This window comes from Nerophis ophidion, linkage group LG11 (assembly GCF_033978795.1).
Source record: "Nerophis ophidion isolate RoL-2023_Sa linkage group LG11, RoL_Noph_v1.0, whole genome shotgun sequence".
In the NCBI taxonomy this organism is placed as follows: domain Eukaryota; kingdom Metazoa; phylum Chordata; class Actinopteri; order Syngnathiformes; family Syngnathidae; genus Nerophis; species Nerophis ophidion.
The window spans coordinates 29,889,133-29,903,099 of record NC_084621.1 but is presented as its reverse complement, the minus strand read 5'-3'; positions in this window follow the sequence as shown (position 1 = coordinate 29,903,099).

Sequence of the window (13,967 nt, the reverse complement as noted above, 5' to 3'; positions counted from 1 at the left end):
GATAACTTCCTGCCACTGTGTGCAGAAGAATAGGAGGGCGCTGACCGTCTGTGACGCACAATGTCAAACGCATTTGCAGTGCAACGCATTTGTTTTATGAAAAAAAGTGAATTTAGATTTTTCTTATATTAATACAAGAAAGGTGGCTCTATTGCCCTGTTGGTCTGTAACTGGTTTAAATGGAACATTTTCAATAAACTTGCCTAAAGAACTGTCAAAACATTGCGTTCTAAAGAGACGATCAGAAAGCGGCTTGAAGATGGTCTGTAAAACATAATCTATGCAACAAATTGACCCAAGAACCACCATTACATGCCCACTAATAAAGACATGATCATTCTATACTTTTAATGGTAGATGTATTCTAACATGGAGAGACAGAATATCAAAACGAAAATCCAGAAAATAACTTTCAAGAATATATTTTAATTCATTTGCATTTCATTGAGGGAAATAAGTATTTGATCCCTCTAGATAAAAGCAGTTAATACTTGATGGCAAAGGCTTTGTTTGCAAGCACAGCGGTCAGACGTTTGTGGTAGTTAACCACAAGGTTAGCACACATATCAGGGGGACTTTTGGCCCACTCTTCTTTGCAGATCCTCTCGACATCATTCAGGTTGGTGGGCTGTCGCTTGGCAACTCGGACCTTCAGCTCCCTCCATAGATTTTCAATAGGATTGAGGTCCGGAGACTGGCTGGGCCACTCCATGACCTAAATATGGTTCTTCTTGAGCCACTCCTTTGTTGCCTTTCCAGAATGCTTTGGATCGTTGTCAGGTTGGAAAACCCAGCCACGGCCCATTTTCAGCTTCCTGGCAGAGGGGAGGAGGTTGTCCCTCAAGACTGCACGGTACATGGCTCCATACATCTTCCCACTGATGCGGTGTAGTAGCCCTGTGCCCTTGGCAGAGAAACACCTCCAAAACATAATGATTCCACCTCCATGCTTGATGGTGGGCACAGTGTTCTTTGGGTCATAGGCAGCATTTTTCTTTCTCCACACAGGATGTGTAGAGTTTAGGCCAAATAGTTCAATTTTGGTCTCGTCTGACCATTGAACCTTCTCCCAATCACTTTGTGCATCTTTGAGGTGATCATTGGCATACTTTAGGCGGGCCTCCACATGTGCCTTCTTAAGCAGGGGTACCTTTCGGGCACTGCAGGATTTTAACCCATTCCGTCGCAAAGTGTTGCCAACTGTTTTCCTGGTGACTGTGGTCCCAGCTGCGTTGAGGTCATTCACTAACTCCTGCTGAGTGGTTGCAGGACGATTTCTCACAGTTCTCATGATCATTGCAACCCCACGAGGTGAAATCTTCTGTGGAGCACCAGATCGAGGTCTGTTGATGGTCATGTTATACTTTTTAAATTTTCTAACAGTTGCACCGATGGTTGTTACTTTGATTCCCAGCATCTTGCTAATGTTTTTGTAGCCCATTCCAGATTTGTGCAGGTCAACAATCCTGTCTCTGAGGTCCTGAGAGAGTTCTTTTGTCTCACCCATGTTGGAGAGCTTGGAATCCGTCTGAGTCTCTGATCAGGTGTCTTTTATACAGGTGATTAGTTAGAACAGGTGTCTTCAATTCAGTCTTCAATTCCCAAGTTGATTGGGAGTGTCTAACTGCTCTGTGAAAGCCAGAAATCCTAATGCACACTAGGGGATAAAATACTTTTTTCCCTCAATGAAATACAAATCAATTAAAATATATTCCTTAAAGTTATTTTCTGGATTTTATTTTTGATATTCTATCTCACCATGTTTAAATACATCTACCATTAAAAGTATAGAATGATCATGTCTTTATTAGTGGGCAAACCAACAAAGTCAGCAAGGGATCAAATACTTTTTACTCTCACTATATATATATATATATATATATATATATATATATATATATATATACATTTCTCGCGCACTAATTGACTGAAAGAGTGCGCACTTGCTACGTGCTCGCCCGACACTGCAGCGTGAGCGCAATGATGTTACGCTATCGATGAGAAAATGCATTTTTAGACAGTGTGATATGCCTGAGCAGCTAGGAGACACCGAGAGTAACAAGGTGGTGGTAAATGGATTAGAAAGGACAGATTTAAAAAATAATAGTTAGAATAAGAATGCGGATGTTGTGGATAGGTGGAAGGAATACTTCGAAGACCTCCTCAATCCCACCAACACGTCTTCCTATGAGGAAGCAGTGCCTGGGGAATCTGTGGTGGACTCTCCTATTTCTGGGGCTGAGGTCGCTGAGGTAGTTAAAAAGCTCCTCGGTGGCAAGGCCCCAGGGGTGGACGAGATCCGCGCGGAGTTCCTTAAGGCTCTGGATGCTGTGGGGCTGTCTTGGTTGACAAGACTTTGCAGCATCGCGTGGACATCGGGGGCGGTACCTCTGGATTGGCAGACCGGGGTGGTGGTTCCTCTCTTTAAGAAGGGGGACCGGAGGGTGTGTTCCAACTATCGTGGGATCACACTCCTCAGCCTTCCCGGTAAGGTTTATTCAGGTGTACTGGAGAGGAGGCTACGTCGGATAGTCGAACCCCGGATTCAGGAGGAACAGTGTGGTTTTCGTCCTGGTCGTGGAACTGTGGACCAGCTCTATACTCTCGGCAGGGTTCTTGAGGGTGCATGGGAGTTTGCCCAACCAGTCTACATGTGCTTTGTGGACTTGGAGAAGGCATTCGACCGTGTCCCTCGGGAAGTCCTGTGGGGAGTGCTCAGAGAGTATGGGGTATCGGACTGTCTTATTGTGGCGGTCCGTTCCCTGTACGATCAGTGCCAGAGCTTGGTCCGCATTGCCGGCAATAAGTCGAACACATTTCCAGTGAGGGTTGGACTCCGCCAAGGCTGTCCTTTGTCACCCATTCTGTTCATAACTTTTATGGACAGAATTTCTAGGCGCAGTCAAGGCGTTGAGGGGTTCCGGTTTGGTAACCGCAGGATTAGGTCTCTGCTTTTTGCAGATGATGTGGTCCTGATGGCTTCATCTGACCGGGATCTTCAGCTCTCGCTGGATCGGTTCGCAGCCGAGTGTGAAGCGACCGGAATGAGAATCAGCACCTCCAAGTCCGAGTCCATGGTTCTCGCCCGGAAAAGGGTGGAGTGCCATCTCCGGGTTGGGGAGGAGACCCTGCCCCAAGTGGAGGAGTTCAAGTACCTAGGAGTCTTGGTCACGAGTGAGGGAAGAGTGGATCGTGAGATCGATAGGCGGATCGGTGCGGCGTCTTCAGTAATGCGGACGTTGTACCGGTCCGTTGTGGTGAAGAAGGAGCTGAGCCGGAAGGCAAAGCTCTCAATTTACCGGTCGATCTACGTTCCCATCCTCACCTATGGTCATGAGCTTTGGGTCATGACCGAAAGGATAAGATCACGGGGACAAGCGGCCGAAATGAGTTTCCTCCGCCGTGTGGCGGGGCTCTCCCTTAGAGATAGGGTGAGAAGCTCTGCCATCCGGGAGGAACTCAAAGTAAAGCCGCTGCTCCTTCACATCGAGAGGAGCCAGATGAGGTGGTTCGGGCATCTGGTCAGGATGCCACCCGAACGCCTCCCTAGGGAGGTGTTTAGGGCACGTCCAACCGGTAGGAGGCCACGGGGAAGACCCAGGACACGTTGGGAAGACTATGTCTCCCGGCTGGCCTGGGAACGCCTCGGGATCCCCCGGGAAGAGCTAGACGCAGTGGCTGGGGAGAGGGAAGTCTGGGTTTCCCTGCTTAGGCTGTTGCCTCCGCGACCCGACCTCGGATAAGCGGAAGATGATGGATGGATGAAGAATAAGAATTTTTATTTTTTCTTGGGACTTCCAGCGGCCTGGATTTTACACACTGGCGGGCCGCATTCGTAGTTTGGGTACCTCTGCTCTAGATTAATAAAGTATTTCTGATTCTGAAACCCATATGTGCTGAAACTGTCATGACCTGTCATTCAGGTCTGACTGGGTGTATTCGTTTTCCTGTGATCGGTCTATGTTCCCTGTTTTGCTCTCCTTTTTTCTGTTCTATTACCTGTTTGTGTCATGCTACAGTGACGTAATCACTGCTACTCACCTGCCTCTGATTAGTGATCAGAAGACTCATCTGCCTCTGATCGCTAATCAGAGGGCTTAAAAAGCCAGCCCCACGCCATGGTCCAGGCTGGATCTTCGTATGAGTTGTACTGCATTGTTTATTCCATAAGTGTTTAAGCTGTGTTGTGCTTCTTGTGCACTTCCCAGCTGCACTTTTCCTGAGTAGTGGTTATAAAAGACTGTTTTTACCTGCATGTCATGTTTTGGAAATTTCCTTGGTCAATGAAAGAAATGTCCTGAGAAAGCTAACCCAGCAGGCACAAGACATCAAAACAACATTGGGAACTTGTTGAATTAGGTCCTGATGTTGGGCAACTCAAACCTAACGTTGAAACAACATGCTTTTTCACTACGTTTAATGAATGTCGGGTTCCGACGATGATTTGACCATTGAATTTTGGCCATTTCCCAACAAACAATGTGGAATTAACGTTTGACTTCAACATTGTCTCAATTTACAAATATAATTATTTTTCAAAGTCAGTTTTAAAGGCCTCCGGAAATGAGATTTTCTTATTTAAACGGGGATAGCAGGTCCATTCTACGTGTAATACTTGATCATTTCGAGATATTGCCATATTTTTGCTGAAAGGATTTAGTAGAGAACATCGACGATAAAGTTTGCAACTTTTGGTCGCTAATAAAAAAGCCTTGTCTGTACCGGAAGTCGCAGACAATGACGTCCCCCGTGTCAGGGCTCCTCACATTGTTTATAATGGGAGCCTCCAACAAAAAGAGCTATTCGGACCGAGAAAACGACAATTTCCCCATTCATTTGAGTGAGGATGAAAGATTTGTGGCTGAGGATATTGATAGCGAAGGACTAGAAAAAATAAATAAATAAATAAAGTAAAATAATGAAATAAAAAGGCGATTGCATTGTCAGCGATTCAGATGTTTTTAGACACATTTACTAGGATAATTCTGGAAGATCCCTTACCTGCTTATTGTTTTAATTGTGTTATAGTGAGATTTTAAAAATTGTAAAGACATACCTCGAGGTCAGATGGCTGCGGTGAACACGCAGTGTCTCCGAGAGAAGCCGAGGAGCCAAGCTCACAGCTGCCTTTTTTGACATGAAAGCTGCTTCAAGACGACGAATAATCCATTGATGTCTCCGGTAAGATATATATCACAATTTCCCCACCCAAAAACATGCTGGTTGACGAAGAGAAAACATGTTCGCTTGACCGCTGCGCTTCACAACCAACAAAGAAACACCGGCTGTGTCTCGGTGCTAAAGACAGCTGCAATCCACCGCTTTCCACCAACAGCATTGTTCTCTATAGTCTCCATTATTAAATGAACAAATTGCAAAAGATTCAGCAACACAAATGTCCAAAATACTGTTTAATTACGCCATGAACAGAAACGACTTTTAGCCGTGTTTGGTGCAGCGCTAATATTTCCTTACAGTCCGTGACGTCACGCGTACGCGTCATCATTCCGCGACGTTTTCAACAAGAAACTCGCGGGAAATTTAAAATTGCAATTTAGTAAACTAAAAAGGCCGTATTGGCATGTGTTGCAATGTTAATATTTCATCATTGATATATAAACTATCAGACTGCGTGGTCGGTAGTAGTGGGTTTCAGTAGGCCTTTAAAAGACATGTATGTATAATATATGTTATATATATGTCTTGTGCCTGCTAGGAAGGTCTTTTAAGTATTTAGTTGAGATCTCAAATAAACATCCGATTACAGAGGGGTAAGGTTACGCTGCTTCCGAGAAAAAAAACAAGAGAGAGAGATAAAGAAAACTTTTAAGATCTTTATGGAATAAGTAAGGATGGAGGGTTGGGGTTGGGTGAATTGTCCCGTCCTTAAGTTGGGGTGAGGAAGAGAGAAGAGAAAGAGGGTAAGCAAATACAAACTATCTGATTGGGGATATTTTGGCTGAGCATTGGTTAAGGCAATTAAGACATCACAGTCGTCTTTATCCTATGCTCGGATAAGATGGAGTAGAGCTGTCTCCGGTGGGCTCCAGTAATGCATCAGGGCCACAAAGATGTTCTTTACCTTTGGAAAAACGCAGTTGTAGTGAATCAACACTACACAAGCACCTATACTAATATACTAATATACACCTATACTTGTGGTTTAGACAAGTGATATATGAAATATAATTTTGCCACAACAGTAATCTCCACTCTCCGTATCTTGAGGTCAACCAACTACCGCCATCCATCCATCCATTTTCTACCGCTTATTCCCTTTTGGTATTGCGGGGGGCGCTGGTGCCTATCTCAGCTACAATCGGGCGGAAGGCGGTGTACACCCTGGACAAGTCGCCACCTCATCGCAGGGCCAACACAGATAGACAGACAACATTCACACTTACACGCACACACTAGGGCCAATTTAGTGTTGCCAATCAACCTATCCCCAGGTGCATGTCTTTGGAAGTGGGAGGAAGCCGGAGTACCCGGAGGCAACCCACGCATTCACGGGGAGAACATGCAAACTCCACACAGAAAGATCACCAGCCTGGGATTGAACCCAGGACTGCAGGACCTTCGTATTGTGAGGCAGACGCACTAACCCCTCTGCCACCCTGAAGCCCAACTACCTCATACGGAATCGTAAAACAAACTAAGTAAGAAGGCGACCACAGTCATGGTACTAACTAAATAGTAAAAAGAAAACCCCCAAAAATCAAAGTACTTGTACCTTATGTAGTTTCTGAAATTTCCGTCAAACCATTCCCAAACAGACAAACCCCAGCGTATTAACAACGTTTATGAACATAGAGTCACGAAAATAAAACTCACTTTGTATTGAAACGGAAAATAAACGGGAGCAAACAAATAATAGCCTGGTACAGTTAAAAACTGTTGCGCCCCCACTCAAAAACACCTGAGCATGATAAAAGCCCCTCTCCAAGTAAACTTTCATGTGGCCTTGAGCCAGCCTCTTAGTGACGTCATGAACTTGACAGACAGAAAACTATAAACTATAAACTATAAATCAGTCAAATTTTCCTTTTACTTTAGAGAACAATATTAATCAATATTAGCTAATACACATAGGATTATCATCAGTGGCGCATACAAATCATGATAATAGATACTGGAGTTTATCATTTACTTTGCCTATGCAAAAGTACATTTTGGAAATCTCTTTCCCCTATGCAGCCACAAATAAATTGATTGTATTTTAATTTATTTTTTTTCCTATGACCTCATCCTTGGTCCAAAATGTTGGTTGGTTTCGTGTTGTAAAGCCTAAATGCGAGCTTTGAAGTAGTGTTGTGTCGTTCGCGAACGCTTCGTTCGAAAGAACGAATTTTTTGAGTGAACGTACTGAACCGAATCACTACCTGAACTGATTCGTTCCTTTTTCAGTTCAGTTAAGCTCCGCCGCGACCATGCCGGTATGAGTGGAACTGGAGTGAATTACGTGGATCACGTTCGCGAACGTACTTACGCAGGGAACTGACTGTGTCGCGACGTGACTAACGTAATTCGCGCCAGTTCCACTCATACCGGCATGGTCGCGGTGGAGCTTAACTGAACTGAGAAAGGAACGAATCAGTTAAGGAAGTGATTACTGCTACTACTACTGTGAAAACGATGATGCTGTGTTCCAAATTTAAGTTGTTTAATGAATCTGAATGAGCCTATGGCTTTGCACTTTGTTTATTATATATACATTTTTGTATTTTATTTTTGTTATTCTGAATTTACAACCTCTTGGCGCTGTTTTGTACTGTTTTCAAAATGTTTTATAATGTTTTATATTGTTGTTTGACTTACTGTTTGTAATTGTTGAAATTTATTAATAAACATACAAATAAAAAACAAAAAAAGAATCATGTTCGCGAACATACTGACGCAGGGAACTGACTCTGTTGCATCGTGAATCACGTTCGCGAACGTACTGACGCAGGGAACTGACTGTGTTGCGACGTGAATCACGTGAATCACATGAATCACGTTCGCCGACGTACTGACGCAGGGAACTGACTGTGTTGCAACGTTAATCACATGAATCACGTTCGTGGACGAATTGACGCAGGGAACTGACTCTGTTGCGACGTGAATCACGTTCGCAAACGTACTGACTCAGGGAACTGACTCTGTTGCGACGTGAATCACATGAATCACGTTCGCCGACGTACTGACGCAGGGAACTGACTGTGTTGCAACGTTAATCACATGAATCACGTTCGTGGACGTATTGACGCAGGGAACTGACTCTGTTGCGAAGTGAATCACGTTCGCGAACGTACTGACACAGGAAACTGACTGTGTTGCGACGTGAATCACATGAATCACGTTCGAGAACGTACTGACGCAGGGAACTGACTGTGTTGCGACGTGAATCACATGAATCACGTTCGCGGACGTACTGACGCAGGGAACTGACTCTGTTGCGACGTGAATCACATGAATCACGTTCGCGGACGTACTGACGCAGGGAACTGACTGTGTTGCGACGTTAATCACATGAATCACGTTCGCGGACGTACTGACGCAGGGAACTGACTCACTGACTCTGTTGCGACGTGAATCACATGAATCACGTTCGCGGACGTACTGACGCAGGGAACTGACTGTGTTGCGACGTTGATCACATGAATCACGTTCGCGGACGTACTGACGCAGGGAACTGACTCTGTTGCGACGTGAATCACGTTCGCGAACGTACTGACGCAGGGAACTGACTGTGTTGCGACGTGAATCACATGAATCACGTTCGCGAACGTACTGACGCAGGGAACTGACTCTGTTGCGACGTGAATCATGTTCGCGAACGTACTGACGCAGGGAACTGACTCTGTTGCGACGTGAATCACGTTCACGAACGTACTGACGCAGGGAACTGACGGTAATGCGACGTGAATCACATGAATCACGTTCGCGAACGTACTGACGCAGGGAATTGACTCTGTTGTGACGTGAATCACGTTCGCGAACGTACTGACGCAGGGAACTGACTCTGTTGCGACGTGAATCACGTTCGCGGACGTACTGACGCAGGGAACTGACTGTATTGCGACGTAAATCACATGAATCACGTTCGCGAACGTACTGACGCAGGGAATTGACTCTGTTGCGACGTGAATCACGTTCGCAAACGTACTGACGCAGGGAACTGACTCTGTTGCGACGTGAATCACGTTCGCGAACATACTGACGCAGGGAACTGACTGTGTTGCGACGTGAATCACATGAATCATGTTTGCGGACGTACTGACGCAGGGAACGGACTCTGTTGCGACGAGAATCATGTTCGCGAACGTACTGACGCAGGGAACTGACTGTAATGCGACGTGAATCACATGAATCACGTTCGCGGACGTACTGACGCAGGGAACTGACTCTGTTGCGACGTGAATCACGTTCGCGAACGTACTGACGCAGGAAACTGACTCTGTTGCGACGTGAATCACGTTCGTGAACGTACTGACGCAAAGAACTGACTGTGTTGCGACGTGAATCACATGAATCACGTTCGCGAACGCACTGACGCAGGAAACTGACTGTGTTGCGACGTGAATCACATGAATCACGTTCGCGAACCTACTGACTCAGGGAACTGACTCTGTTGCGACGTGAATCACGTTCGCGAACGTACTGACGCAGGGAACTGACTGTGTTGCAACTTGAATCACATGAATCACGTTCGCGAACGTACTGACGCAGGGAACTGACTCTGTTGCGACGTGAATCACGTTCGCGAACGTACTGACGCAGGGAACTGACTCTGTTGCGACGTGAATCATGTTCGCGAACGTACTGACGCAGGGAACTGACTCTGTTGCGACGTGAATCACGTTCGCGAACGTACTGACGCAGGGAACTGACTGTAATGCGACGTGAATAACATGAATCACGTTCGCGAACGTACTGACGCAGGGAACTGACTGTGTTGCGACGTGAATCACGTTCGCGAACGTACTGACACAGGGAACTGACTCTGTTGCGACGTGAATCATGTTCGCGAACGTACTGACACAGGGAACTGACTCTGTAGCGACGTGAATGTCGTTCGCGAACGTACTGACGCAGGGAACTGACTCTGTTGCGACGTGAATCACGTTCGCGAACGTACTGACGCAGGGAACTGACTGTAATGCGACGTGAATCACATGAATCACGTTCGCGAACGTACTGATGCAGGGAACTGACTCTGTTGCGACGTGAATCACGTTCGCGAACGTACTGACGCAGGGAACTGACTCTGTTGCGACGTGAATCACGTTCTCGAACGTACTGACGCAGAGAACTGACTCTGTTGCGACGTGAATCACGTTCGCGAACGTACTGACGCAGGGAACAGACTGTAATGCGACGTGAATCACATGAATCACGTTCGCGAACGTACTGATGCAGGGAACTGACTCTGTTGCGACGTGAGTCACATGAATCACGTTCGCGGACGTACTGATGCAGGGAACTGACTGTGTTGCGACGTGAATCACGTTCGCGAACGTACTGATGCAGGGAAGTGACTGTGTTGCGACGTGAATCACGTTCGCGAACGTACTGACGCAGGGAACTGACTGTGTTGCGACATGAATCACATGAATCACATTCGTGAACGTACTGACACAGAGAACTGACCGTGTTGCGACGTGAATCACGTTCGCGAACGTACTGACGCAGGGAACTGACTTTGTTGAAACGTGAATCACATGAATCACGTTCGCGAACGTACTGACGCAGGGAACTGACTGTGTTGCGACGTGAATCACGTTCACGAATGTACTGACGCAGGGAACTGACTGTGCTGCGACGTGAATCACATGAATCACATTCGCGAACGTACTGACACAGGGAACTGACCGTCTTGCGACGTGAATCACATGAATCACGTTCGCGGACGTAGTGACGCAGGGAACTGACTCTGTTGCGACGTGAATCATGTTCGCGAACGTACTGACGCAGGGAACTGACTATAATGCGACGTGAATCACATGAATCACGTTCGCGGACGTACTGACGCAGGGAACTGACTCTGTTGCGACGTGAATCACGTTCGCGAACGTACTGACGCAGGGAACTGACTGTATTGCGACGTAAATCACATGAATCACGTTCGCGAACGTACTGACGCAGGGAATTGACTCTGTTGCGACGTGAATCACGTTCGCGAACGTACTGACGCAGGGAACTGACTCTGTTGCGACGTGAATCACGTTTGCGAACGTACTGACGAAGGGAACTGACTGTAATGCGACGTGAATCACATGAATCACGTTCGCGAACGTACTGACGCAGGGATTTGACTCTGTTGCGACGTGAATCACGTTCGCGAACATACTGACGCAGGGAACTGACCGTGTTGCGACGTGAATCACATGAATCATGTTTGCGGACGTACTGACGCAGGGAACGGACTCTGTTGCGACGAGAATCATGTTCGCGAACGTACTGACGCAGGGAACTGACTGTAATGCGACGTGAATCACATGAATCACGTTCGTGGACGTACTGACGCAGGGAACTTACTCTGTTGCGACGTGAATCACGTTCGCGAACGTACTGACGCAGGAAACTGACGCTGTTGCGACGTGAATCACGTTCGTGAACGTACTGACGCAAGGAACTGACTGTGTTGCGACGTGAATCACATGAATCACGTTCGCGAACGCACTGACGCAGGAAACTGACTGTGTTGCGACGTGAATCACATGAATCACGTTCGCGAACGTACTGACTCAGGGAACTGACTCTGTTGCGACGTGAATCACGTTCGCGAACGTACTGACGCAGGAAACTGACTCTGATGCGACGTGAATCACGTTCGCGAACGTACTGACGCAGGGAACTGACTGTAATGCGACGTGAATCACATGAATCACGTTCGCAAACGTACTGACGCAGGGAATTGACTCTGTTGCGACGTGAATCACGTTCGCGAACGTACTGACGCAGGGAACTTACTGTTGCGACGTGAATCACATGAATCACGTTCGCGAACGTAAAGACGCAGGGAACTGGCTCTGTTGCGACGTGAATCACATGAATCACGTTCGCGGACGTACTGACGCAGGGAACTGACTCTGTTGCGACGTGAATCACGTTCGCGAACATACTGACTCAGGGAACTGACTGTGCTGCGACGTGAATCACATGAATCACGTTCGCGAACGTACTGACGCAAGGAACTGACTCTGTTGCGACGTGAATCACGTTCGCGAACGTACTGACCTAGGGAACTGACTGTAATGCGACGTGAATCACATGAATCACGTTCGCGAACGTACTGACGCAGGGAATTGACTCTGTTGCGACGTGAATCACGTTCGCGAACGTACTGACGCAGGGAACTGACTGTTGCGACGTGAATCACATGAATCCCGTTCGCGGACGTACTGACGCAGGGAACTTACTCTGTTGCGATGTGAATCACGTTCGCGAATGTACTGACCTAGGGAACTGACTGTAATGCGACGTGAATCACATGAATCACGTTCGCGAACGTACTGACGCAGGGAATTGACTCTGTTGCGACGTGAATCACGTTCGCGAACGTACTGACGCAGGGAACTGACTCTGTTGCGACGTGAATCACATGAATCACGTTCGCGGACGTACTGACGCAGGGAACTGACTCTGTTGCGACGTGAATCACGTTCGCGAACATACTGACTCAGGGAACTGACTGTGCTGCGACGTGAATCACATGAATCACGTTCGCGAACGTACTGATAAAGGGAACTGACTCCGTTGCGACGTGAATCACCTTCGCAAACGTACTGACGCAGGGAACTGACTGTAATGCGACGTGAATCACATGAATTGTGTTCGCGAACGTACTGACGCAGGGAATTGACTCTGTTGCGACGTGAATCACGTTCGCGAACGTACTGACGCAGGGAACTGACTGTGTTGCAACGTGAGTCACATGAATCACGTTCTCGGACGTACTGATTCAGGGAACTGACTGTGTTGCGACGTGAATCACGTTCGCAAACGTACAGATGCAGGAAAGTGACTGTGTTGCGACGTAAATCACGTTCGCGAACGTACTGACGCAGGGAACTGACTTTGTTGCGACGTGAATCACATGAATCACATTCGCCAACGTACTGACGCAGGGAACTGACTGTGTTGCGACGTGAATCACGTGAATCACATGAATCACATGAATCACGTTCGCGAACGTACTGATGCAGGGAACTGACTCTGTTGCGACGTGAATCACGTTCGCAAACGTACTGACGCAGGGAACTGACTGTAATGCGACGTGAATCACATGAATCACGTTCGACAACGTACTGACGCAGGGAATTGACTCTGTTGCGACGTGAATCACGTTCGCGAACGTACTGACGCAGGGAACTGACTGTGTTGCGACGTGAGTCACATGAATCACGTTCGCGGACGTACTGATGCAGGGAACTGACTCTGTTGCGACGTGAGTCACATGAATCACGTTCGCGGACGTACTGATGCAGGGAACTGACTGTGTTGCGACGTGAATCACGTTCGCGAACGTACTGATGCAGGGAAGTGACTGTGTTGCGACGTGAATCACGTTCGCGAACGTACTGACGCAGGGAACTGACTGTGTTGCGACATGAATCACATGAATCACATTCGCGAACGTACTGACACAGAGAACTGACCGTGTTGCGACGTGAATCACGTTCGCGAACGTACTGACGCAGGGAACTGACTTTGTTGAAACGTGAATCACATGAATCACGTTCGCGAACGTACTGACGCAGAGAACTGACTGTGTTACGACGTGAATCACGTTCACGAATGTACTGACGCAGGGAACTGACTGTGCTGCGACGTGAATCACATGAATCACATTCGCGAACGTACTGACACAGGGAACTGACCGTGTTGCGACGTGAATCACATGAATCACGTTCGCGGACGTAGTGACGCAGGGAACTGACTCTGTTGCGACGTGAATCATGTTCGCGAACGTACTGACGCAG